The following is a 27159-nucleotide window of genomic DNA, read 5'->3' on the forward strand; positions in this document are numbered from 1 at the left end:
AGTCCATTCCGACACCGTCGCCACAAATGATAAAATTGTCCCAGGAATGGTATTTCTTTGTTAATTTTATGTCCAATACTTCTTCAAACTCCAAAGCAAGTCGACCTCCTGAGATCTTGGGACTCCACCTCGAATTCAATTACTCAGGCCGTATCCAATCAACCTGCAAAAGTTTTGCCCATTCCGACACCGTCGCGACAAATGACACAATTGTCCCTGATGCAGTTTTTCTCTGTTAATTTTCGGCCCAACACTTCTTAAAACTCCAAAGCCAGCTGTCCTTTTGAGATCTTAGGACTCTGCCCTGTGTCCAATTTCTCAGGCCATTTCCATTCATCCTGCAAAATTTTTGCCCATTCCGACACCGTCGCGACAAATGACAAAATTACCCCTGGTGCGATTTTTCTTTGTTAATTTTCTGCCCAACACTTCTTCAAACTCCAAAGCTATTTGTTCTCCCAAGATCTCGAGACTCCGCCTGAGTCCAATTTCTCGGGCAATTTCCAATCGACCCGTCAAATTTCAGCCCATTCCGACACCTGGCGACAAATGTAAAAATTGCCCCTGGTGCGATTTTTTTTCGTTAACTTTCGGTCAAACACTTCTTCAAACTCCAAAGCCAGTTGACCTCTCAAGATCTTGGGACTCTGCCTTGAACCAAATTTCTCAGGCTGTTTCCAATCAACCTGCCAAATTTCAGCCCATTCCAACACCGTCGCGACAAATGACAAAATTGCCCCAGGTACGATTTTTCTTTGTTAAATTTCTGTCCAACACTTCTTCGAACTCCAAAGCAAGCCACCCTCTTGAGATCCTAGAACTTGGCCTCGAGTCCAATTACTCAGGCCGTATTTGGTCAACCTGACAAATTTCAGCCCATTCCGACACCGTCGCGAGAAATGACAAAATTGCCCCTGGTGCGATTTTTCTTTGTTAATTTTCGGTCCAACACTTCTTCAAACTCCAAAGGTAGTTGTCCTACCAAGATCTTAGACTCTGCCCCGAGTCCAATTTCTCGGGCCCTTTCCAATCATCCTGCCAAATTCTTGCCCATTTCGACACTGTCGCGACAAATGACAAAATCGACCCTCGTGCGATTTTTCTTTATTAATTTTCTGTCTAACACTTCTTCAAACTCCAAAGCTAGTTGTCCTCCCGAGATCTCAGGACTCTACCCCGAGTCCAATTTCTTGGACCGTTTTCAATCAACCTGCAAAATTTCTGCCACTTCCCACACCGTCGCAGCAAATTACAAAATTGCCACTGGTCTGGTTTTTCTTTGTTAATTTTTGGTCCAACACTTCTTTAAACTCCAAAGCTAGTTGTCCTCTTGAGATCTTAGGACTCTACCCCGAATCTGATTTCTCAGGTCGTTTCCAATCAATGTGCCAAATTTTCGCCCATTCCGACACCATTGCGACAAATGACAAAATTGTCCCTGGTGCGGTTTTTCTTTGTTAATTTTCGGTCCAACACTTCAGCAAACTCCAAAGCTAGTTGTCCTCCCGAGATCTTGGGACTCCACCTCAAGTCCAGTTTCTCGGACCATTTTCAATCATCTTGCCAAATTTTTACCCATTTTGACACCGTCGCGACAAATGACAAAATTGTCCCCGGTATAGTTTTTCTTCGTTAATTTTCTGTCCAACACTTCTTCAAACTGGAAAGCTAGTTGTCCTCCCAAGATCTTGGGACTCCACCCTGAGTCCAATTTCTCAGGCCATTTCTAATCAACTTGCCAAATTTCTATCCATTCCGACACCGTCGTGATAAATGACAAAATTGCCCATGGTGCGGATTTTCTTCGTTAATTTTTGGTCCAACACTTCTTCAAACTCCAAAGTTATTTGTCCTCCCAAGTTCTTGGGACTCCACCCTGAGTCCAATTTCTTTGGCCGTTTCCAATCAACCTGCCAAATTTCAGCCCATTTCGACACCGTTACGACAAATGACAAAATTGCCCTTGTGCGATTTTTCTTTGTTAATTCTCGGTCCAACAATTCTTCAAACTCCAAAGCTAGTCATCCTTTCAAGATCTCGGGACTCCATCCCGAGTCCAATTTTTTGGGCCGTCTCCAATCAACCTGTCAAATTTCAGCCCATTCCAACACTGTCACGAAAATGACAAAATTGCCCCTGGTACGGTTCTTCTTTGTTAATTTTCTGTCCAACACATCATCCAACTCCAAAGCTAGTGGTCCTCCCATGACCTTGAGTCTCTGCCTCGAGTCCAATTTCTTTGGCCATTTCCAATCAAGTTGCCAACTTTCAGCCCATTTCGACACTATCGCGAAAATGACAAAAATTGTCCCTGGTGCGGTTTTTCTTTTTTAATCTCCTGTCCAATACTTTTTCAAACACCAAAGCTAGTTGTCCACCCGAGATCTTGGGACTCTTTCGCAAGCCCAATTTCTCAGGCCGTTTCCAGTCAACCTACCAAAATTTCAGCCCATTAAGACACCTTCGCGACAAATGACAAAATTGCCCGTGGTGCTATTTTTCTTTGTTAAACTTCTCTCCAACACTTCTTCGAACTCCAAAGCTAGTTGTCCTCCCGAGGTATCGAGACTCCACACCGAGTCCAATTTCTCGAACCGTTTCCAATCAACCGGCCAAATTTCTGCCACTTCCGACACCATCGTGACAAATGACAAAATTGCCCCAGGTGCGGTTTTTCTTTGTTTATTTTCGGTCCAACACTTCTTCAAACTCCAAAGCTAGTTGTCCTCTCAAGATCTTGAGACTCCACCCTGAGTCCAATTTCTCGAGCCGTTTCCAATCAACCTGCCAAATTTCAGCCCATTCCAACACCGTCGCGAAAATGACAAAATTGCCCCTGGTGCGGTTCTTCATTGTTAATTTTCTGTCCAATGCTTCTTCAAACTCCAGAGCTAGTTTTCCTCCCGAGATCTCGGGACTCCGTTCCAGTCTAATTATATGAGCCATTTCCAATCACTTACCAAATTACAGCCCATTCCGACACCGTCGCGACAAATAACAAAATTGCCCCTGGTGAGATTTTTCTTTGTCAATTTTCGGACCAACACTTCTTCGAACCCCAAAGGTAGTTGTCTGCCCGAGATCTCTAGACTCCACCCCAAGTTCAGTTTCTCTGGCCGCTTCCAATCAACCTAGCAAATTCCAGCCCATTACGACACCTTCATGACAAATGATAAAATTGCCCCTGGTGCGATTTTTCTTTGTTAATTTTCTGTCCAACACTTCTTTAAACTCCAAAGCTAGTTATCCTCCCAAGATCATGGGACTCCATCCCAAGTCCAATCTCTCAGGTCATTTACAATCAACCTGCCAAATTTCAGCCCATTCCGACACAGTCGCGACAAATGACAAAATTGCCCTGGGTGTGATTTTTCTTTATTAATTTTCTATCGAACACTTCTTTAAACTCCAAAGCTAGTTGTCCTCCCAAGATCATGGGACTCCATCCTGAGTCCAATTTCTCGGGCCATTTCCAATCAACCTGCCAAATTTCAGCCCATTCTGACACCGTCGCGATAAATGACAAAATCGCCCCTGGTGCGGTTTTTCTTTGTTAATTTTCGGTCCAACACTTCTTCAAACTCAAAAGTTAGATGTCCTCCCAAGATCTTAGTACTCCGTTCGGAGTCCGATTTCTCGGGACGTTTCCAATTAACCTGCCAAATCTCAGCCCATTCCGATACCGTCGCAACAAATGACAAAATTGCCCCTGGTGCGGTTTTCCTTTGTTAATTTTTTGTCCAACACTTCCTCAAACTCAAAAGCTAGTTATCTGTAGAATCCCGAATTTTTAACTTAAATTCGCATATATTTTTATTTGCCATTTAATAGGAATGCAATGTTTGGTTAAGTTCTTATGCAAGTTAATTGATTATCTCTATAGTTATCTTATTAGTTGAGGGACCAAATTGAAAAAAAAAAAATCAAATTATTTTATATTTTATTAAATGGGCCAAATAGTTAACTATTGAAGGAGTTAGAATTACTCTACCAATATTGGGTTCGCTCATAATAAATGGTGAATTATGGACTCAAGAAAAATTTAATTTGTTCAAGTTAAACCCGAGTTTTAGCCGTCTAAAGAATATTATGGTTATAAGAGTTTTAAAGGATTAGATTTTTCGCCAGTTGACTGCCACCACTAGTTTAGCTAAATAAATTAGAATTTTAAGTTTTGGTTAAACAAAGTCTTTATGTTAAGTATTAATAATTATACATTTTTAATTAAGAGGTAATCAATTAAAACGTAATTCCTGCTTACAAATTTAGTTAAATGCAAATCAAAGGAATTTGAATTATTTGATGTTAGACTTTAGTACATGAGTAACCCATGCATTTCATTACAACTTTCACGTGTCCATATAATTAGTAATCATTGTGTCCCCTAATTGGAACAAATTTTTGGAAGATTGGACTGAAATTCTAATTTAATTAATAAGCATACATTTTATAATTTTCGGCCATTAGGAGGTTGACAATTTAAGATGTTTATATTAGAGTAAATTATGCAAATAGGAGGCAGATTTGTTTTCCTCGTCCACGTGTAAAAGTCATGCAGTGTAATGCCTAATTGATATAGAAATTGGCAGAAAACCAATAATTAATCTCCAGTCACACTATATCAATCGGGAATCAATTTCTCAGAAGATTGCTTGAAATACGAATTTAAATATGGCTGAAATTCCACTTTCCCCACGTGATTACCCGACTTCAACAGTATAAATAGAGCACTAAAACCACATTCTACTACACGTCCATTACCTCTCCCTCTTTAAAATATTCCTCTACATTACTTAGATTTTTTAAGGCTTTGGAATTGCAATCACATTTCTGCAATTTTATTCTCCACTTTCATCTTCAAAAGGTGAGATACTCAATGCTATTAGTGGTTTTTCTACATCTTTTCAAATACGTTATTATGAATTTAATTACTTCAATTCAGGCTCCTTCGGGAGAAATCATGATACATTTTAAGGCACAATTTAGCCTTCACGTTATTTTGTAACGCTTGCTAGAATTATCATTTGTCATGGTGTGATAATTCTCATGTTATGTTGGTAAGATAATTTATTTGTAATTTCATGTTTGACTTGAATGTGGAGTAGCAAGTATCTCATTGAGTATAATTCGTTATACTCATCCCCTTATTTACAATTTTCAGGTAATAATTAGTATGCTGGACGGTGGTGGATGGATTTGCTATTGGACCAACGGATCCTCTTCATGAAGTATTTTAATTTTCAAAAACACTAGAACTAATAACGGGTTATTCATTTTTGACCTAATTGTGAGTGCATTATAAATTTTCAATTAGTTTTAACTGTTCTAATAATTTTTGGATGAATGATATGTTTTCAAACATTCCACATATTTAAATTTATCTTTTGATTAAATGTTATTCAATCTTTTACAAAATTTCTCGTTATATTAAAACTGTTTATTTCAAGGTATATTCATGTTTCGTAACGTTTCGGGTTATTAGAATTCGGGGCGTTACATTATCCTCCTGAGATCTCGGGACTCCACCCCGAGTCCAATTTCTCGGACCCTTTCCAATCAACATGCTAAATTTTAGGTCATTTTGACACCGTCGCGACAAATGACAAAATTGCCCCTAGTGCGGTTTTTCTTTTTTAATTTTCTGCCCAACACTTCTTCAAACTCCAGAGCTAGTTGTCTTCCCGATATCTCAGGCCTGCACCTCGAGTCCAATTTCTTGAGCTATGTCCAATCAACCTGCCAAATTTAAGGCCATTCCGACACCGTCACGACAAATGACAAAATTGCCCCTGGTGCAGTTTTTCTTTGTTAATTTTTCGTCCAACACTTCTTCAAAATCCAAAGATAGTTGTCCTCCCAAAATCTCAAGACATCGCCTCAAGTCCAATTTCTTTTGCCATTTCAAATCAATCAGTCAAATTTTAGCCCATTCCGACTCCGTCGCGACAAATGACAAAATTGCCCCTGGTGCGGTTTTTCTTTGTTAATTTTCGGTCCAACACTTCCTCAAACTCTAAAGCTAGTTGTCCTCCCAAGATCTCAAGACTCTGGCTCAAGTCCAAATTCTTGGGGCGTTTCCAATCAACCAATCAAATTTCAGCCCATTCCGACTCCGTCGCGATAAATGACAAAATTGTCCCTGGTGCGATTTTTCTTTGTTAATTTTCTGTCCAACACTTCTTCAAACTGCAAACCTGGTCGTCCTCCCGAGATCTCAGGACTCCACCCCGAGTCCAATTTTTTGGGCCATTTCCAATCAACCTGCCAAATTTCAGCCCATTCCAACACTGTCGCGAAAATGACAAATTTGTCCCTGGTGCAGTTCTTCTTTCTTAATTTTCTGTCCAACACATCATCCAACTCCAAAGCTAGTTGTCCTCCCGTGATCTTGAGACTCCGCCTCGAGTCCAATTTCTTCGGCCATTTCCAATCAAGTTGCCAAATTTCAGCCCATTTCGACACTATCGCGAAAATGACAAAAATTGTCCTTGGTGCGGTTTTTCTTTTTTAATCTTCTGTCCAATACTTTTTCAAACACCAAAGCTAGTTATCCAACCGATATCTTGAGACTTTTCTTTGAGCCCAATTTCTGGGGCCATTTCCAGTCAACCTACCAAATTTCAACCCATTAAGGCACCTTCGCGACAAATGATAAAATAGCCCATGGTGCGATTTTTCTTTATTAATCTTCTGTCCAACACTTCTTCGAACTCCAAAGCTAGTTGTCCTCCCAAGATATCGGGACTCTATACCGAGTCCAATTTCTCGAACCGTTTCCAATCAACCGGCCAAATTTCTGCCACTTCCGACACCTTCGCGACAAATGACAAAATTGCCCCACGTGCGGTTTTTCTTTGTTTCTTTTCGGTCCAACACTTCTTCAAACTCCAAAGCTAGTTGTCCTCCCAAGATCTCAAGACTCTATTATTAGTCCAATTTCTCGAGCCGTTTCCAATGAACCTACCAAATTTCAGCCCGTTCCGACACCATCGCGACAAATGACAAAATTGTCCCTGGTGCGGTTTTTCTTTGTTAATTTTCGGTCCAACACTTCCTCAAACTCCAAAGCTAGTTGTCCTCCCGAGATCTCGGGACTCCAGCTCGAGTCCAATTTCTCGGGCCCTTTCCAATCAACCAGTCAAATTTCAGCCCATTCCAACATTGTCGCGAAAATGACAAATTTGTCCCTCGTGCGGTTCTTCTTTGTTAATTTTTTGTCCAACAAAACATCCAACTCCAAAGCTAGTTGCCCTCCAGTGATCTTGAGACTCTCCCTTGAGTCCAATTTCTTTGGCCGTTTCCAATCAAGTTGCCAAATTTCAGCCCATTTCGACATTATCGCGAAAATGACAAAAATTGTCCCTCGTGCGGTTTTTCTTTTTTAATCTTCTGTCCAATACTTTTTCAAACACCAAAGCTAGTTATCCAGCTGATATCTTGGGACTCTACCATGAGCCCAATTTCTCGGGCCGTCTCCAGTCAACCTGCCAAATTTCAGCCCATTAAGGTACCTTCGCGACAAGTGATAAAATTGCCCGTGGTGCGATTTTTCTTTCTTAATCTTTTGTCTAGCACTTCTTCGAATTCCAAAGCTAGTTGTCCTCTTGAGATATCGGGACTCCATACCAAGTCCAATTTCTTGAACCGTTTCCAATCAACCGGCCAAATTTCTGCCACTTCCGACACCTTCGTGACAAATGACAAAATTGCCCCAGGTGCAGTTTTTTTTGTTTTTTTTCGGTCCAACATTTCTTCAAACTCCAAAGCTAGTTGTCCTCCCAAGATCTCAGGACTCTATTATGATTCCAATTTCTCGGGCCGTTTCCAATCAACCTGCCAAATTTCAGCCCGTTCCGACACCGTCGTGACAAATGACAAAATTGCCCCTGGTGCGGTTTTTCTTTTTTAATTTTCGGTCCAACACTTCCTCAAACTCCAAAGCTAGTTGTCCTCTCAAGATCTTGGGACTCCAGCTTGAGTCCAATTTCTCGGGCCGTTTCCAATCAACCAGTCAAATTTCAGCCCATTCCGAATCCGTCGTGATAAATGACAAAATTGCCCCTGGTACGGTTTTTCTTTGTTAATTTTCTATCCAACGCTTCTTCAAACTCCAAAGCTAGTTGTCCTCCTGAGATCTCAAGACTCCATCCCAGTCCAATTATATGAGCCTTTTCCAATCAACCTACCAAATTTCAGCCCATTTCGACATCGTCGCGACAAATAACAAAATTGCCCCTGGTGAGATTTTTCTTTGTTAATTTTCGGACCAACACTTCTTCGAACTCAAAAGTCAGATGTCCTCCCGAGATCTTAGGACTCCGCTCGAAGTCCAATTTCTTGGGCCGTTTCCAATCAACCTGTCAAATTTCTGTCCATTCTGATACCGTCGCGACAAATGATAAAGTTGTCCCTGGTGCGGTTTTCCTTAGTTAATTTTTTGTCCAACACTTCCTCAAGCTCAAAAGCTAGTTGTCCTCCTGAGATCTCAGGAATCCTACCCGAGTCCAATTTCTCGGACCCATTCTAATCAACCTGCTAAATTTCAGGCCATTCCGACACTGTCGCGACAAATGATAAAATTACCCCTGGTGCGGTTTTTCTTTGTTAATTTTCTGTCCAACTCTTCTTCAAACTCCAAAGCTAGTTGTCCTCTTGAGATCACAGGACTCTGCCCCGTGTCCAATTTCTTGAGTTGTTTCCAATCAACTTATCAAATTTCAGGCCATTCCGACACTGTCGTGATAAATGATGAAATTGCCCCTGGTGCGGTTCTTCTTTGTTAATTTTCTATCCAACGCTTCTTCAAACTCCAAAGCTAGTTGTCCTCCTGAGATCTCAGGACTCCATCCCAGTCCAATTATATGAGCCGTTTTCAATCAACATGCCAAATTTCATCCCATTTCGACACCGTCACGACAAAAGAAAAAATTGCCCCTGGTGCGTTTCTTCTTTGTTAATTTTCTGTCCAAAGCTTCTTCAAACTCCAAAGCTAGTTGTCCTCCCAAGATCTCGAGACTTCGCCCCAAGTCCAATTTGTCAGGCCATTTCCAATCAACCTACCAAATTTTAGCGCATTCCAACACCGTCGCGAAAATGGCAAAATTGCCCCTGGTGCAGTTTTTCTTTATTAATTTTGTTTCCAACACTTCTTCCAACTCCAGAGCTAGTTGTCCTCCTGAGATCTTGGGACTCCACCTCGAGTCCAATTTCTCAGGCCATTTCCAATCACCCTGCCAAATTTAAGCTCATTCCAGCACTGTCGCGAAAATATCAAAATTGCCCCTAGTGCGGTTATTCTTTGTTAATTTTTGGTCCAACACTTCGTCTAACTCAAAAGCCAGTTGCCCTCCCAGGATCTCGAGACTTCGCCCAGAGTCCAATTTCTCGGGCCGTTTCCAATCAACCTACCAAATTTCAGCCCATTCCGATACCATCGCGACAAATGACAAAATTGCCCCTAGTGCGGTTCTTCTTTGTTAATTTTCTGTCCAACGCTTCTTCAAACTCCAAAGCTAGTTGTCCTCCTGAGATCTCAGGACTCCACCCCAGTCCAATTATATGAGCCATTTCCAATCAACCTGCCAAATTTCAGCCCATTTCGACACCGTCGCGACAAATAACAAAATTACCCATGGTTAGATTTTTCTTTGTTAATTTTCGGACCAACACTTCTTCGAACTTCGAAGGTAGTTGTCCTCCCGAGATCTCTAGACTCTTCCTTGAGTTCAATTTCTCTAGCTGCTTCCAATCAACCTGGCAAATTTTAGCCCGTTACGACACCGTCGCGACAAATGACAAAATTGCCCTTGGTGCGGTTTTTCTTTGTTAATTTTCTTTCCAACACTTCTTTGAACTCCAAAGCTAGTTATCCTCTTAAGATCATGGGACTCCGTCTCGAGTCCAATTTCTCAATCCATTTCCAATCAACCTGCCAAATTTCAGCCCATTCTGACACAGTCGTGACAAAGGACAAAATTACCTCGGGTGCGATTTTTCTATGTTAATCTTCTGTCCAATACTTCTTCAAACACCAAAGGTGGTTGTCCACCCGAGATCTTGGGACTTTGCTTTGAGCCAAATTTCTCGGGTCGTTTCCAATCAACCTGCCAAATTTAGCCCATTCCAACATCGTCGTGAAAATGACAAAATTGCCCCTAGTGCGGTACTTCTTTGTTAATTTTTTGTCCAATGCTTCTTCAAACTCCAAAGCTAGTTGTCCTCCCAAGATCTTGGGGCTCCGCCCCAGTCTAATTATATGAGCCCTTTCCAATCAACCTGCCAAATTACAGCCCATTCCGACACCGTCGCGGCAAATAACAAAATTGCCCCTAGTGAGATTTTTCTTTGTCAATTTTCGGACCAGCACTTCTTCGAAATCCAAAGGTAGTTGTCCGCCTGAGATCTCTGGACTCCTCCCCGAGTTCAATTTCTCTGGCCGCTTCCAATCAACCTGGAAAATTTCAGTCCATTACGACACCTTCGCAACAAATGACAAAATTTCCCTTGGTGCGATTTTTCTTTGTTAATTTTCTATCCAAACTTCTTTAAACTCCAAAGCTAGTTATCCTCCCGAGATCATGGGACTCCATCTTGAGTCCAATTTCTAAGGCCATTTCCAATCAACCTGCCAAATTTCAGCCCATTCCGACACAGTCGCGGCAAATGACAAAATTGCCCCGGGTGTGATTTTTCTTTGTTAATTTTCTGTCCAACACTTCTTCAAACTCCAAAGCTAGTTGTCTTCTCGAGATCTCAGGAGTCCAGCTCGAATCAAAATTTTCATCCAATTTCCAATCAACCTGCCAAATTTCAGCTCATTCCGACACCGTCGCGACAAATGACAAAATTGTCCCTGCTGCGGTTTTTCTTTGTTAATTTTCGGTCCAACACTTCTTCAAATTCCAAATCCTGTTGTCCTCCTGAGAACTCGAGACTCCACCCCGAGTCCAATTTCTCGGGCATTTCCAATCAACCTGCCAAGTTTCTGCCCATTCCGACACCGTCGCGACAAATGACAAAATTGCCCCCAGTGCGGTTTTTCTTTGTTAATTTTCTTTTCAACACTTCTTCAAACTCCAAAGCTAGTTGTCCTCCAGAGATCTCAGGACTCCACCCTGAGTCCAATTTCTTGGGCCATTTTCAATCAACCTGCCAAATTTCAGCCCATTTCGACACCGTCGCGAAAATAATAAAATTACCCCTGGTGAGGTTCCTCTTTGTTAATTTTTTGTCCATCACTTCTTCAAACTCCAAAGTTATTTGTCCTCTCGAGATCTCGGGACTCCCTCCTAAGTCCAATTTCTAGGGCTGTTTCCAATCAACCTGCCAAATTTCAGCCCATTCCGACACCGTCGTTAAAATGACAAAATTGTCCCTTGTGCGATTTTTCTTTGTTAATCTTCTGTCCGACACTTCGTCAAAATCCAAAGCTAGTTGTCCTCTCAAGATATCAGGACTCCACCCCGAGTCCAATTTCTCAAGCCGTTACCAATCAACCTGCAAAATTTCAGCCCATTCCGACACTGTCGCGACAAATGACCAAATTGCCCCTGGTGTGGTTCTTCTTAGTTAATTTTTTGTCCAACACTTCTTCAAAATCCAAAGCTAGTTGTCCTCTTGAGATCTCGAGACTCCGGCTCGAGTCCAATTTCTTGGGCCGTTTCCAATCAACTAGCCAAAATTTAGCCCATTACGACACCGTCACGATAAATGACAAAATTGCCCCTGGTGCGGTTCTTCTTTGTTAATTTCCTATCTAGCACTTCTTTAAACTCCAAAGCTAATTGTCGTCCGGAGATCTCCGGACTCTGCCTCGAGTCCAATTTGTTGGGCCATTTCCAATCAACCTACCAGATTTCAGCCCATTCCAACACTGTCTCAAAAATGACAAAATTGCACCTGGTGCGGTTCTTCTTTGTTAATTTTCTGTCCAACACTTCATCCAACTCCAAAGCTAGTTGTCCTCTCGAGATCTCAGGACTCCACCCCGAGTCCAATTTCTCGGCCCCATTCTAATCAACCTGCTAAATTTCAGGCCATTCCGACACTGTCGCGACAAATGACAAAATTACCCCCGGTGCGATTTTTCATTCTTAATTTTCTGTCCAACTCTTCTTCAAACTCCAAAGCTAGTTGTCCTCTCAAGATCTCAGGACTCTATCCCGTGTCCAATTTCTTGAGCTGTTTTCGATCAACCTATCAAATTTCAGGCCATTCCGACACCATCGCGACAAATGACGAAATTGTCCCTGGTGAGGTTCTACTTTGTTAATTTTCTGTCCAACACTTCTTCGAAGTCCAAAGCTAGTTGTCCACTCGAGATCTTGGGACTCCGACCCGAGTCCAATTTCTCGGGCCGTTTCCAATCAACCTACCAAATTTCAGCCCATTCCAACACCGTTATGACAAAAGAAAAAATTGCCCCTGGTGCGTTTCTTCTTTGTTAATTTTCTGTCCAGCACTTCTTCAAACTCCGAAGCTATTTGTCCTCCCAAGATCTCGAGACTTCGTCCCGAGTCCAATTTGTCAGGCCGTTTGCAATCAACCTACCAAATTTCAGCCCATTCCAACACCATCGCGAAAATGGCAAAATTGCCCCTGGTGCGGTTCTTCTTTATTAATTTTCTTTCCAACACTTCTTCCAACTCCAAAGCTCGTTGTCCTCCCGAGATCTCGGGACTCCACCCCGAGTCCAATTTTTTGGGCGTTTCCAATCACCCTACCAAATTTAAGCCCATTCCAACACCGTCGCGAAAATATCAAAATTGCCCCTAGTGCGGTTTTTCTTTGTTAATTTTTGGTCCAACACTTCGTCAAACTCAAAAGCTAGTTGCCCTCCTGGGATCTCGAGACTCCACCCGGAGTCCAATTTCTCGAGCCATTTCCAATCAACCTACCAAATTTCAGCCCGTTCCGATTCCATCGCGACAAATGACAAAATTACCCCTGGTACAGTTATTCTTTGTTAATTTTTTGTCCAACGCTTCTTCAAACTCCAAAGCTAGTTGTCCTCCCGAGATCTCAGGACTCCACCCCAGTCCAATTATATGAGCCGTTTCCAATCAACCTGCCAAATTTCAGCCCATTCCGACACCGTCGCGACAAATAACAAAATTGCCCCGGGTGAGATTTTTCTTTGGTAATTTTCGGACCAAAACTTCTTCAAACTCCAAAGGTAGTTGTCCTCCCGAGATCACTGGACTCCACCCCAAGTTCAATTTCTCTGGCCACTTCCAATCGACCTGGCAAATTTCAGCCCTTTACGACACCGTCGCGACAAATGACAAAATTGCCCCTGGTACGATTTTTCTTTGTTAATTTTCTATCCAACACTTCTTTAAACTCCAAAGCTAGTTATCCTCTCGAGATCATGGGACTCCATCCCGAGTCCAATTTCTCAGGCCATTTCCAATCAACCTGCCAAATTTGAGCCCATTCCGACACAATCGTGATAAATGACAAAATTGCCCCGAGCGCGATTGTTCTTTGTTAATTTTCTGTACAACACTTCTTTAAACTCCAAATCTAGTTGTCCTCCCAAGATCATAGGACTCCACCCCGAGTCCAATTTCTTGGGCCATTTCCAATCAACCTGCCAAATTTCAGCCCATTCTGACACCGTCGCGACAAATGACAAAATTGCCCCTGGTGCGGTTTTTCTTTGTTAATTTTCGGTCCAACACTTCTTCAAACTCAAAAGCTAGATGTCCTCCCGAGATCTCAGGACTCTACTTGGAGTTCAATTTCTCAGGTCGTTTCCTATCAACCTGCCAAATTTTAGCCCATTCCGATATCGTCGCGACAAATGACAGAATTGCCCCTAGTGCGATTTTCCTTTGTTAATTTTTTCTCCTACACTTCCTCAAACTCAGAAGCTAGTTATCCTCCCAAGTCCAATTTCTTGGGCCCTTTCCAATCAACATGCTAAATTTTAGGCCATTTCGACACCGTCGCGACAAATGACAAAATTGTCCCTGGTGCAGTCTTTCTTTGTTAATTTTCTGCCCAACACTTCTTCAAAATCCAAAGCTAGTTGTCCTCCCGATATCTCACAACTACGCCCTGAGTCCAACTTCTCTAGCTGTTTCCAATGAACCTGCCAAATTTCAGGCCATTTCGACACCGTCACGACAAATGACAAAATTTCCCATGGTGCAATTTTTCTTTGTTAATTTTCTGTCCAACACTTCTCCAAAATCCAAAGATAGTTGTCCTCCCGAGATCTCGGGACATCGCCTCAAGTCCAATTTCTTTTTCCATTTCAAATCAACTAGTCAAATTTCAGCCCATTTCGCTCCGTCGGGACAAATGACAAAATTGCCCCTGGTGTGATTTTTCTTTGTTAATTTTCTGTCTAACACTTCTTCAAACTGCAAAGTTAGTTGTCCTCCCAAGATCTCGAGACTCCACCCCAAGTCCAATTTTTCGGGCCGTTTCCCATCAACCTGCAAAATTTCAGCCTATTCCGACACAGTCGCGACAAATGACAAAATTGCCCTTGGTGCAGTTTTTCTTTCTTAATTTTCTGTCCAACACTTCTTCAAACTCCAAAGCTAGTAGTCCTCCTGAGAACTTGGGACTCTATCCTAAGTCCAATTTCTCGGGCTGTTTCCAATCAGCCCACCAAATTTCTGTCCATTCCGACACCGTCATGACAAATGACAAAATTGTCCCTAGTGCGGTTTTTCTTTGTTAATTTCCTTTCCAACATTTCTTCAAACTCCAAAGATAGTTGTCCCCCCGAGATCTCAAGACTCCACCCCAAGTCCAATTTCCCGAGCCGTTTCCAATCAACTGACCAAATCTCAGGCCATTCCGACACTGTCCCGACAAATGACAAAATTGCCCTGGTGAGGGTTTTCCTTGTTAATTTTCTATCCAACACTTCTTCAAACTCCAAAGCTAGTTCTCCTCCCGAGATCTTGGGACACGACCCAGAGTCAAATTTCTCTGATCTTTTCCAATTAATCCGCCAAATTTCAGCCCATTCCGACACCGTCGCGACAAATGACAAAATTGCCCCTGGTGCGATTTTTCTTTGTTAATTTTCTTTTCAACACTTCTTCAAACTCCAAAGCTAGTTGTCCTCCCGAGGTCTTGGGACTCCACCCAAGTCCAATTTCTTGTGTTGTTTCCAATCAACCTGTCAAATTCTAGCCCATTCCAACACCATCGTGAAAATGACAAAATTGCCCCTGGTGTGGTTTTTCTTTGTTAATTTTTCTGTCCAATCGTTCTTCAAACTCCAAATCTAGTTGTCCTCTCGAAATCTTAGGAGTCCAGCCCGAGTCAAATTTTTCATCCAATTTCCAATCAACCTGCCAAATTTCAGCTCATTCCGACACCGTCGCGACAAATGACAAAATTGCCTCTGGTGCGATTTTTCTTTGTTAATTTTCGGTCCAACACTTCTTCAAATTCCAATTCCTGTTGTCATCCCGATAACTCCGAACTCCACCCCGAGTCCAATTTCTTGGGCGTTTCCAATCAACCTGACAAGTTTCTGCCGATTCCAACACCATCGCGACAAATGACAAAATTGCCTCCGGTGTGGTTTTTCTTTGTTAATTTTCTGTCCAACACTTCTTCAAACTCCAAAGCTAGTTGTCCTCCTGAGATCTGGAGACTTTGCCCCGAGTACAAATTGTCAGGCCGTTTCCAATCAACATACCAAATTTCAGCCTATTCCAACATCGTCGCGAAAATGACAAAATTGCCCCTAATGCGGTTCTTCTTTATTAATTTTGGGTCCAACACTTCGTCAAACTCAAAAGCTAGTTGCCCTCCCAGGATCTCGTGACTCCACCCAGAGTCCAATTTCTTGGGCTGTTTCCAATCAACCTACCAAATTTCCGCCCATTCCGATACCATCATGACAAATGACAAAATTGCCCCTGGTGCGGTTCTTCTTTGTTAATCTTTTGTCCAACGTTTCTTCAAACCCTAAAGCTAGTTGTCCTTCCGAGATCTCAAGACTCCAATCCAGTCCAATTATATGATCCATTTCCAATCAACCTGCCAAATTTCAGCCCATTCCGACACCGTCGCGACAAATAACAAAATTGCCCCAGGTGAGATTTTTCTTTGGTAATTTTCGAACCAACACTTCTTCGAACTCCAAAGGTAGTTGTCCTCCTGAGATCATTGGACTCCACCCCGAGTTCAATTTCTCTGGCCGCTTCCAATCGACCTGGCAAATTTCAGCCCATTACGACACCGTCGCGAGAAATGACAAAATTGCCCCTGGTGCAATTTTTCTTTGTTAATTTTCTGTCCAACACTTCTTTAAACTCCAAAGCTAGTTATCCTCCAAAGATCATGGGACTCCATCTCGAGTCCAATTTCTCAGGCCATTTCCAATCAACCTGCTTCAACCCATTCTGACACAGTCGTGACAAATGACTAAATTGCCCCGAGTGCGATTTTTCTTTGTTAATTTTCTGTCCAACGCTTCTGCAAACTCCAAAGCTAGCTGTCCTCCCGAGATCTCAGGACTCTATCCCAGTCCAATTATATGAGCCGTTTCCAATCAACCAGCCAAATTTTAGCCCATTCCGACACCGTCGTGACAAATAAAAAAATTGCCCCTGGTGAGATTTTTCTTTGGTAATTTTCGGACAAACACTTCTTTGAACTCCAAAGGTAGTTGTCCTCCCAAGATCACTGGACTCCACCCCGAGTTCAATTTCTCTGGCCGCTTCCAATCGACCTGGAAAATTTCAGCCCATTACGACATCGTCGCAACAAATGACAAAATTGCCCCTGGTGCGGTTTTTCTTTATTAATTTTCTGTCCAACAATTCTTTAAACTCCAAAGCTAGTTATCCTCCCAAGATCACGGGACTCCATCCCGAGTCCAATTTCTCAAGCCATTTCCAATCAACCTGCCAAATTTCAGCCCATTTCGACACAGTCGTGACAAATGACAAAATTGCCTCAGGTGCGATTTTTCTTTGTTAATTTTCTGTCCAACACTTCTTTAAACTCCAAAGCTAGTTGTCCTCTCGAGATCATAGGACTCCACCCTGAGTCCAATTTCTTGGGCCATTTCCAATCAACCTACCAAATTTCAGCCCATTCTGACACCGTCGCGACAAATGACAAAATTGCCCCTGGTGCGGTTTTCTTTGTTAATTTTCGGTCCAACACTTCTTCAAACTCAAAAGATAGATGTCTTCCTGAGATCTTAGGACTCTGCTTGGAGTCCAATTTCTCGGGTCATTTTCAATCAACCTGCCAAATTTCAGCTCATTCCGATACCGTCGCGACAAATGACAGAATTACCCCTAATGCGGTTTTCCTTTGTTAATTTTTTCTCCTACACTTCCTCAAACTCAGAAGCTAGTTATCCTCCCAAGTCCAATTTCTTGGGCCCTTTCCAATCAACATGCTAAATTTTAGGCCATTCCGACACCGTCGCGACAAATAACAAAATTGCCCCTGGTGCGGTTTTTCTTTGTTAATTTTCAGCCCAACACTTCTTCAAAATCCAAAGCTAATTGTCCTCCTAATATCTCACGACTACGCCCTGAGTCAAACTTCTCGAGCTGTTTCCAATCAACTTGCCAAATTTCAGGCCATTTCGACACCGTCACGACAAATGACAAAATTTCCCATGGTGGAGTTTTTCTTTGTTAATTTTCTGTCCAACACTTCTCCAAAATCCAAAGATAGTTCTCCTCCCAAGATCTCGGGACATCGCCTCAAGTCCAATTTATTTTTCCATTTCAAATCAACCAGTCAAATTTCAGCCCATTTCGACTCCGTCGCGACAAATGACAAAATTGCCCCTCGTGTTGTTTTTCTTTGTTAATTTTCTGTCCAACACTTCTTCAAACTGCAAAGTTAGTTCTCCTCCCAAGATCTCAGGACTCCACCCCAAGTCCAATTTCTCGGGCCATTTCCTATCAACCTGCAAAATTTCAGCCTATTTCGACACTGTCGCGACAAATGACAAAATTGCCCTTGGTGCGGTTTTTCTTTCTTAATTTTCTGTCCAACACTTCTTCAAACTCCAAAGCTAGTAGTCCTCCTGAGAACTTGGGACTCTATCCTGAGTCCAATTTCTTGAGTCATTTCCAATCAACCCACCAAATTTCTATCCATTCCGACACCGTCATGACAAATGATAAAATTGTCCCTGGTGCGATTTTTCTTTGTTAATTTTCTTTCCAACATTTCTTTAAACTCCAAAGATAGTTGTCCTCCCGAGATCTCAGGACTCCACCCCAAGTCCAATTTCCAGAGCCGTTTCCAATCAAATGGCCGAATTTCAAGCCATTCCAACACCGTCCCGACAAATGACAAAATTGCCCTGGGAGGGTTTTCTTTGTTAATTTTCTATCCAACACTTCTTCAAACTCCAAAGCTAGTTCTCCTCCTGAGATCTTGGGACACCATCCCGAGTCCAATTTCTCTTGCCGTTTCCAATCAATCCGCCAAATTTCAGCCCATTCCAACACCGTCGCGATAAATGACAAAATTGCCCCTAGTGCGATTTTTCTGTGTTAATTTTCTTTTCAACACTTCTTCAAACTCCAAAGCTAGTTGTCCTCCCAAGGTCTTGGGACTCTACCCCGAGTCAAATTTCTTGGGTTGTTTCCAATCAACCTGTCAAATTCTAGCCCATTCCAACACCGTCGTGAAAATGACAAAATTACCCCTGGTGCGGTTTTTCTTTGTTAATTTTCTATCCGATCGTTCTTCAAACTCCAAATCTAGTTGTCCTCTTGAGATCTCAGGAGTCCAGCCCGAGTCAAATTTTTTACCAATTTCCAATCAACCTGCCAAATTTCAGCTTATTCCGACACCGTCGCGACAAATGACAAAATTGCCTCTGGTGCGGTTTTTCTTTGTTAATTTTTGGTCCAACACTTCTTCAAATTCCAAATCATGTTGTCCTCCCGAGAACTCGAGACTCCACCCCGAGTCCAATTTCTTGGGCATTTCCAATCAACCTACCAAGTTTCTGCCCATTTCGATACCGTCGCGACAAATGACAAAATTGCCCCCGGTGTGGTTTTTCTTTGTTAATTTTCTGTCCAACACTTCTTTAAACTCCAAAGCTAGTTGTTTTCCCGAGATCACGGGACTCCATCTTGAGTCCAATTTCTCGAGCCATTTCCAATCAACCTGCCATATTTCAGCCCATTCCGACATCGAAGCGACAAATGACAAAATTGCCCCTGGTGTGGTTTTTCTTTGTTAGTTTTCTGTCCAACACTTCTTCAAACTCCAAAGCTAGTTCTCCTCCCAAGATCTTCGTACACCACCCCGAGCACAATTTCTCTGGCCGTTTCCAATCAATCCGCTAAATTTCAGTCCATTCCTACACTGTCGTGATAAATGACAAAATTGCCCCTGGTGCGATTTTTCTTTGTTAATTCTCTTTTCAACACTTCTTCAAACTCGAAAGCTAGTTGTCCTCCTAAGATCTCAAGACTCCACCTTGAGTCCAATTTCTTGGGCCATTTTCAATCAACCTACCAAGTTTCAACCCATTCCGACACCGAAGTGACAAATGACAAAATTGCCCCTGGTGTGGTTTTTCTTTGTTAATTTTCGGTCCAACACTTCTTCAAACTCCAAAGCTAGTTCTCCTCCCAAGATCTTGGGACACCACCCCGAGCACAATTTCTCTAGCCGTTTCCAATCAATCCGCCAAATTTCAGTCCATTTCGACACTGTCGCGACAAATGACAATATTGCCCCTAGTGCGGTTTTTCTTTGTTAATTTTCTTTTCAACACTTCATCAAACTCCAAAGCTATTTGTCCTCATGAGATCTCAGGACTCCACCCTGAGTCCAATTTCTTGGGCCATTTCCAATCAACCTACCAAATTTCAGCCCATTCCGACACCGTCGTGAAAATGATAAAATTACCCCTCGTGCGGTTCCTCTTTGTTAATTTTCTGTTCATCACTTCTTCAAACTCCAAAGCTATTTGTCCTCTCGAGATCTCAGGACTCGACCTTGAGTCCAATTTCTGGGGCCGTTTCCAATCAACCTACCAAATTTCAACCAATTCTCACACCGTCATTAAAATGACAAAATTGTCCCTGGTGCGATTTTTCTTTGTTAATCTTCTGTCCAACACTTCTTCAAAATCCAAAGCTAGTTGTCCTCTCGAGATATCAAGACTCCACCCGGAGTCCAATTTCTTGGACCGTTTCCAATTAACCTGCCAAATTTCAGCCCACTCCGACGTTGTCGTGACAAATGACAAAATTGCCCCTAGTGTGGTTTTTCTTTGTTAATTTTCTATACAACACTTCTTCAAACTCCAAAGCTAGTTGTCCTCTCAAGATATCAAGACTCCACCCTGAGTCCAATTTCTCAGGCCGTTACCAATCAACCTGCAAAATTTCAGCTCAACACCGTCGCGACAAATGACCAAATTGCCCCTGGTACGGTTCTTCTTTGTTAATTTTTTGTCCAACACTTCTTCAAAATCCAAAGCTAGTTGTCCTCTCGAGATCTCGAGACTCAGACTTGAGTCCAATTTCTTGGGCCGTTTCCAATCAACCTGTCAAATTTTAGCCCATTACGACACCGTCACGATAAATGACGAAATTGCCCGTGGTGCGGTTCTTCTTTGTTAATTTCCTGTCCAGCACTTCTTTAAACTCCAAAGCTAGTTGTCCTCCTGAGATCTCCGGACTCTACCTCAAGTCCAATTTTTTGGGCTGTTTCCAATCAACTTGCCAAATTTCAGCCCATTCCAACACTGTCGCGAAAATGACAAAATTGCACCTGGTGCGGTTCTTCTTTGTTAATTTTTTGTCCAACACTTCATCCAACTCCAAAGCTAGTTTTCCACCTGAGATCTCGGGACTCCACCTTGAGTCCAATTTCTTTGGCCATTTCCAATCAACCAGCTAAATTTCAGCCCATTCCAACGCGAAAACGGTAAAATTTTCCCTGGTGCGGTTTTTCTTTGTTAATCTTCTGTCCAACACTTCTTCAAAGTCTAAAGCTAGTTGTCCTCCTGAGATCTAGCGACTCCACCACAAGCCCAATTTCTCAGTACGTTTCCAATCAACTTTCCAAATTCAGCCCAATCTGAAACCTTCGCGACAAATGATAAAAATTTTCGCGGTGCGATTTTTCTTTGTTAATCTTCTGTCCAACACTTCTTTAAACTCCAAAGCTAGTTGTCATCTCGAGATATTGGGACTCCACCTCGAGTCCAATTTCTCAAGCCATTTCCATTCAACCTTCCAAATTTCAGCCCAATCCGACACCGTCGCGACAAATGACAAAATTGCCCCTGGTGCGGTTCTTCTTTGTTAATTTTCTATCCAACACTTCTTCAAACTCCAAAGCTAGTTGTCCTCTCGAGATCTCGGGACTCCACCCTGAGTCCAATTTCTCGGGCTATTTCCAATCAACCTACCAAATTTAAGCCCATTCCGACACCTTCGCGAAAATGACAAAATTGCCCCTAGTGCGGTTCTTCTTTATTAATTTTTTGTCCAACACTTCTTCCAACTCCAAAGCTAGTAGTCCTCTTGAGATCTCAAGACTCCACCCTTAGTCTAATTTCTTGGGACGTTTCCATTCAACCTACCAAATTTCAGCCCATTCCGACACCGTTACGACAAATGACAAAATTGCCCCTGGTGGGGTTTTTCTTTGTTAATTTTCTTTCCAACACTTCTTCAAACTCCAAAACTAGTTGTCTTCTCAAGATATCGGGACTCCACCACGTGTCCAATTTGTCGGGCCGTTTCCAATCAACCTGCCAAATTTCATCCCATTCTGGCACCTCGCGACAAATGATAAAATTACCCCTGGTGCGGTTCTTCTTTGTTAATTTTCTGTCCAACACTTATTGAAAGTCCAAAGCTAGTTGTCCTCTTGAGATCTTGGGACTTTGACCCGAGTCAAATTTCTCAGGCCGTTTCCAATCAACCTGCTAAATTTCAGCCCATTCCGACACCATCACGACAAATGACAAAATTGCCCCAGGTGCGTTTCTTTTTTGTTAATTTTTTGTCTAGCACTTCTTCAAACTCCAAAGCTAGTTGTCCTCCCAAGATCTCGGGACTCCACCCCGAGTCCAATTTGTCGGGCCGTTTCCAATCAACCTACCAAATTTCAGCCCATTCCAACACCGTCGCGAAAATGGCAAAAGATATTGGGACTCAACCCCAAGTCCAATTTCTCGGGCCGTTTCCAATCAACCTACCAAATTTTAGGCCATTCCGACATCGTCGCGACAAATGACAAAATTGCCCCGGTGAGGGTTTTCTTTGTTAATTTTATATCCAACACTTTTTCAAACACCAAAGCTAGTTCTCCTCCCGAGATCTCGGGATACCGCCCCGAGTCCAATTTCTCGACCCGTTTCCAATCAACCTACCAAATTTTAGCCCATTACGACACCGTCGCGACAAATGTGAAAATTGCCCTTGGTTCGTTTTTCTTTGTTAATTTTCTGTCCAACCCTTCTTCAAACTCCAAAGCTAGTTATCTTCCTGAGATCTCGGGACTCTGCTCCGAGTCCAATTTCTCGAGCCATTTCCAATCAACTTCCCAAATTTCAGGCCATTCCGACACCGTCGCAACAAATGACAAAATTACCCTGGTGAGGGTTTTCTTTGTTAATTTTCTATCCAGCACTTTTTCAAACTCGAAAGCTAGTTCTCCTCCTAAGATCTCGGGAAAATGCCCCGAGTTCAATTTCTCTGGCCGCTTCCAATCAACCCGTCAAATTTTTCCCCATTCCGACACCATCGCGACAAATGACAAAATTGCTCCTGGTGCGATTTTTCTTTGTTAATTTTCTTTTCAACACTTCTTCAAACTCCAAATCTAGTTGTCCTCTCAAGATCTCAGGACTCCACCTCGAGTCCAATTTTTTGGGCCGTTTCCAATCAACCTGCCAAATTTCAGCCCATTTCGACACCGTCGCGAAAATGACAAAATTGCCCCTGATGCGGTTCTTCTTTGTTAATTTTCTGTCCGACACTTCTTCAAACTCAAAAGCTATTTGTCCTCCCAAGATCTTGGGACATCAAAATGATTCCAACTTCTCAATCCCTTTCCAATCATCCTATCAAATTTCAGCCCATTCCGACACCGTCGCGATAAATGACAAAATTGCCCTTGGTACGATTTTTCTTTGTTAATTTTCGGTCCAACACTTCTTCAAACTCCAAAGGTAGTTGTCCCCTTGAGATCTTGAGACTCTTCCCTAAGTCCAATTTCTCTGGCCGCTTCCAATTAACCTGCCAAATTTTTGCCCATTCCGACACCATTGCGACAAATGACAAAATAGCCTATGGTGTGATTTTTCTTTGTAAATCTTCTGTCCAACACTGCTTCATCCTCCAAACCTAGTTGTTCTCCCAAGATATCGAGACTCTACCCCGAGTCCAATTTCTTAGGCCGTTTCCAATTAACCTGCCAAATTTTAGCCCATTCCAACACCTACGCGACAAATGACAAAATTGCCCCTGGTGTGGTTTTTCTTTGTTGATTTTCTATCCAACATTTCTTCAAACTCCAAAGCTAGTTGTCCTCTTGAGATCCTGAGACTCCACCCCGAGACCAATTTCTTGAGCTGTTTCCAATTAACCTGCCAAATTTCATCCCATTCTGATACCGTCGCGACAAATGACAAAATTGCCCTTGGTGCGGTTTTTCTTTGTTAATTTTTGGTCCAACACTTCTTCAAACTCCAAAGGTAGTTGTCCCCTTGAGATCTTGAGACTTTGCCTCGAGTCAAATTTTTCTGGCCACTTCCAATTAACCTGTCAAATTTCTGCCCATTCCGACACCGCTGCGACAAATGACAAAATAGCCCCTAGTGCGATTTTTCTTTGTAAATCTTCTGTCCGACACTTGTTCATCGTCCAAAGCTGGTTGTTCTCTCAAGATATTCAGACTCTGCCCTGAGTCTAATTTCTTGGGCCATTTCCAATTAACATGCCAAATCTCAACCCATTCCGACACCGTCGCGACAAATGACCAAATTGCCCCTGGTGCGATTTGTTTTTGTTAATTTTCTGTCCAACAATTCTTTAAACTCCAAAGCTAGTTATCCTCCCGAGATCACGGGACTCCATCCCGAGTCCAATTTCTCAGGCCATTTCGACACAGTCGTGACAAATGACAAAATTGCCCCAGGTGCGATTTTTCTTTGTTAATTTTCTGTCCAACACTTCTTTAAACTCCAAAGCTAGTTGTCCTCCCGAGATCATGGGACCCCACCCCCGAGTCCAATTTCTTAGGCCATTTCCAATCAACCTGCCAAATTTCAGCCCATTCTGACACCATCGCAACAAATGACCAAATTGCCCCTGGTGCGATTTTTTTTTTGTTAATTTTCTGTCCAACAATTCTTTAAACTCCAAAGCTAGTTATCCTCCCGAGATCACGGGACTCCATCCCGAGTCCAATTTGTCAGGCCATTTCGACACAGTAGTGACAAGTGACAAAATTGCCCCAGGTGCGATTTTTCTTTGTTAATTTTCTGTCCAACACTTCTTTAAACTCCAAAGCTAGTTGTCCTCCCGAGATCATGGGACTCCACCCCCGAGTCCAATTTCTTGGGCCATTTCCAATCAACCTGCCTAATTTCAGCCCATTCTGACACCGTCGCGACAAATGATGAAATTGCCCCTGGTGCGGTTTTCTTTGTTAATTTTCGGTCCAACACTTCTTCAAACTCAAAAGCTAGATGTCTTCCGAAGATCTCAGGGCTCTGCTTGGAGTCCGATTTCTCAGGTCGTTTCCAATCAACCTGCCAAATTGAAGCTCATTCTGATACCGTCGCGATAAATGACAGAATTGCCCCTAATGCGGTTTTCCTTTGTTAATTTTTTTCTCCTAAACTTCCAATTTCTTGGGCCCTTCCAATCAACATGCTGAATTTTAGGCCATTCCGACACCGTCGCGACAAATGACAAAATTGCCCCTGGTGGGGTTTTCTTTGTTAATTTTCTATCCAATACTTCTTCAAACATCAAACCTAGTAGCCCTCCCGAGATCTCGAGACACTGCCATGAGTTCAATTTCTCGAGCCATTTCAATCAATCAGCCAAATATCTACCCATTTCGACACCGTCGCAACAAATGACAAAATTGCCCATGGTGCGATTTTTCTTTGTTAATTTTATGTCCAACACTTCTTCAAACTCCATAGGTAGTTGTCCTCCCGAGATCCTGGGACTCCACCCTGAGTCCAATTTCTCGGGCTGTTTCCAACCGACCTGTCAAATTTCAGCCCATTTCGACACTGTCACGACAAATGACAAAATTGCCCCTGGTACGGTTCTTTTTTGTTAATTTTCTGTCCAACACTTCTTCAAAATCCAAAGCTAGTTATCCTCTTGAGATCTTGAACTCACCCCTAGTCCAATTTCTCAGGCCGTTTCCAATCAACCTACCAAATTTCAGCCCATTCCAACACAGTCGCGAAAATGACAAAATTGCCCCTGGTGGGTTCTTCTTTGTTAATTTTCGGTCCAACACTTCTTCCAACTCCAAAGCTTGTTGTCTTCTCGAGATCTCAGGACTTCATTCTAAGTCCAATTTCTCTAGCCATTTCCAATCAACCTTTCAAATTTTAGCCCATTCCAACACCGTCGCAAAAATGACAAAATTGCCCCGGTGCGATTCTTCTTTGTCAATTTTCTGTCCATCCAACTCCAAAGATAGTTGTCCTCCCAAGATCTCAGGACTCTATCCCTAGTCCAATTTCTAAGGCCGTTTCCAATCAACCTACCAAATTTCAACCCATTCCAACACCACCGCGAAAATGACAAAATTGCCCCTGGTGTGGTTCTTCTTTGTTAATTTTCTGTCCAACACTTCATCCAAATCCAAAGTTAGTTGTCCCCTTGAGATATCGGGACTCCACCCCATGTCCAATTTCTCGGGCCATTTCCAATCAACCTTTCAAATTTCAGCCCATTGCAACACCGTCATGAAAATGACAAAATTACCGCTGGTGCGGTTTTTCTTTATTAATTTTCTGTCCAACACTTCTTCAAACTCAATGCCTAGTTGTCCTCCCAAGATCTTGGGACTCTACCCTGAATCCAAATTCTCGGGCTATTTTCAATCAACCTGCCAAATTTCAGCCCATTCCGGCACAGTCATGACAAATGATAAAATTGGCCCTGGTGCGGTTCTTTTTTGTTAATTTTTGTCCAGTACTTCTTCAAAATCCAAAGCTAGTGGTCATCCTGAGATCTCGGGACTCTGCCTCGAGTCCAATTTCTTGGGCCGTTTCCAATCAACCTACCAAATTTCAGTCCATTCCAACACCGTCGCGAAAATGACAAAATTGCCCCAGGTGCGGTTCTTCTTTGTTAATTTTCTAGCCAACACTTCTTCCAACTATAAAGCTTGTTGTCCTCTCAATATCTCAGGACTCTACCCCGAGTCCAATTTCTTGGGTCGATTCCAATCAACCTTTCAAATTTCAGCCCATTCCAACACCGTCGCAAAAATGACAAAATTGCCCCTGGTGCGGTTCTTCTTTGTTAATTTCTGTCCAACACTTCATTCAACTCCAAAGCTAGTTGTCCTCCCAAGATCTCGAGACTCCACCCCAAGTCCAATTTCTCGGGCCATTTCCAATCAACTTGCAAAATTTCAGCCCATTCCAACATCGTCGCGACAAATGACAAAATTGCCCATGGTGCGGTTCTTCTTTCTTAATTTTCTGTCCAACACTTCTTCAAACTCCAAAGCTAGTTGTCCTCCCGAGATCTTGTAACTCCACCCCATGTCTAATTTCTCAGGCAGTTTCCAATCAACCTGCCAAATTTTAGCCCATTTCGACATCGTCGCGAAAATGACAAAATTGCCCCTGGTGCGGTTCTTCTTTGTTAATTTTCTGTCCACCACTTTTTCCAACTGCAAACCCAGTTGCCCTCCCGAGATATTGGGACTCCATCCCGAGTCCAATTTCTCTTGCCATTTCCAATCAACCCACCAAATTTTTGCCCATTCCGACACCATCAAGACAAATGACAAAATTGCCCCTAATGCGATTTTTCTTTGTTAATTTTCTTTCCAACACTTCTTCAAACTCCAAAGCTAGTTGTCCTCCCGAGATCTCAGGACTCCAACCCGAGTCCAATTTCTTGGGCCGTTTTCAATCAACCTGCCAAATTTCAGCCCATTTCGACACCTTCGCGAAAT

This window comes from Olea europaea, chromosome 5 (assembly GCF_002742605.1).
Source record: "Olea europaea var. sylvestris chromosome 5, O_europaea_v1, whole genome shotgun sequence".
Classification (NCBI taxonomy): domain Eukaryota; kingdom Viridiplantae; phylum Streptophyta; class Magnoliopsida; order Lamiales; family Oleaceae; genus Olea; species Olea europaea.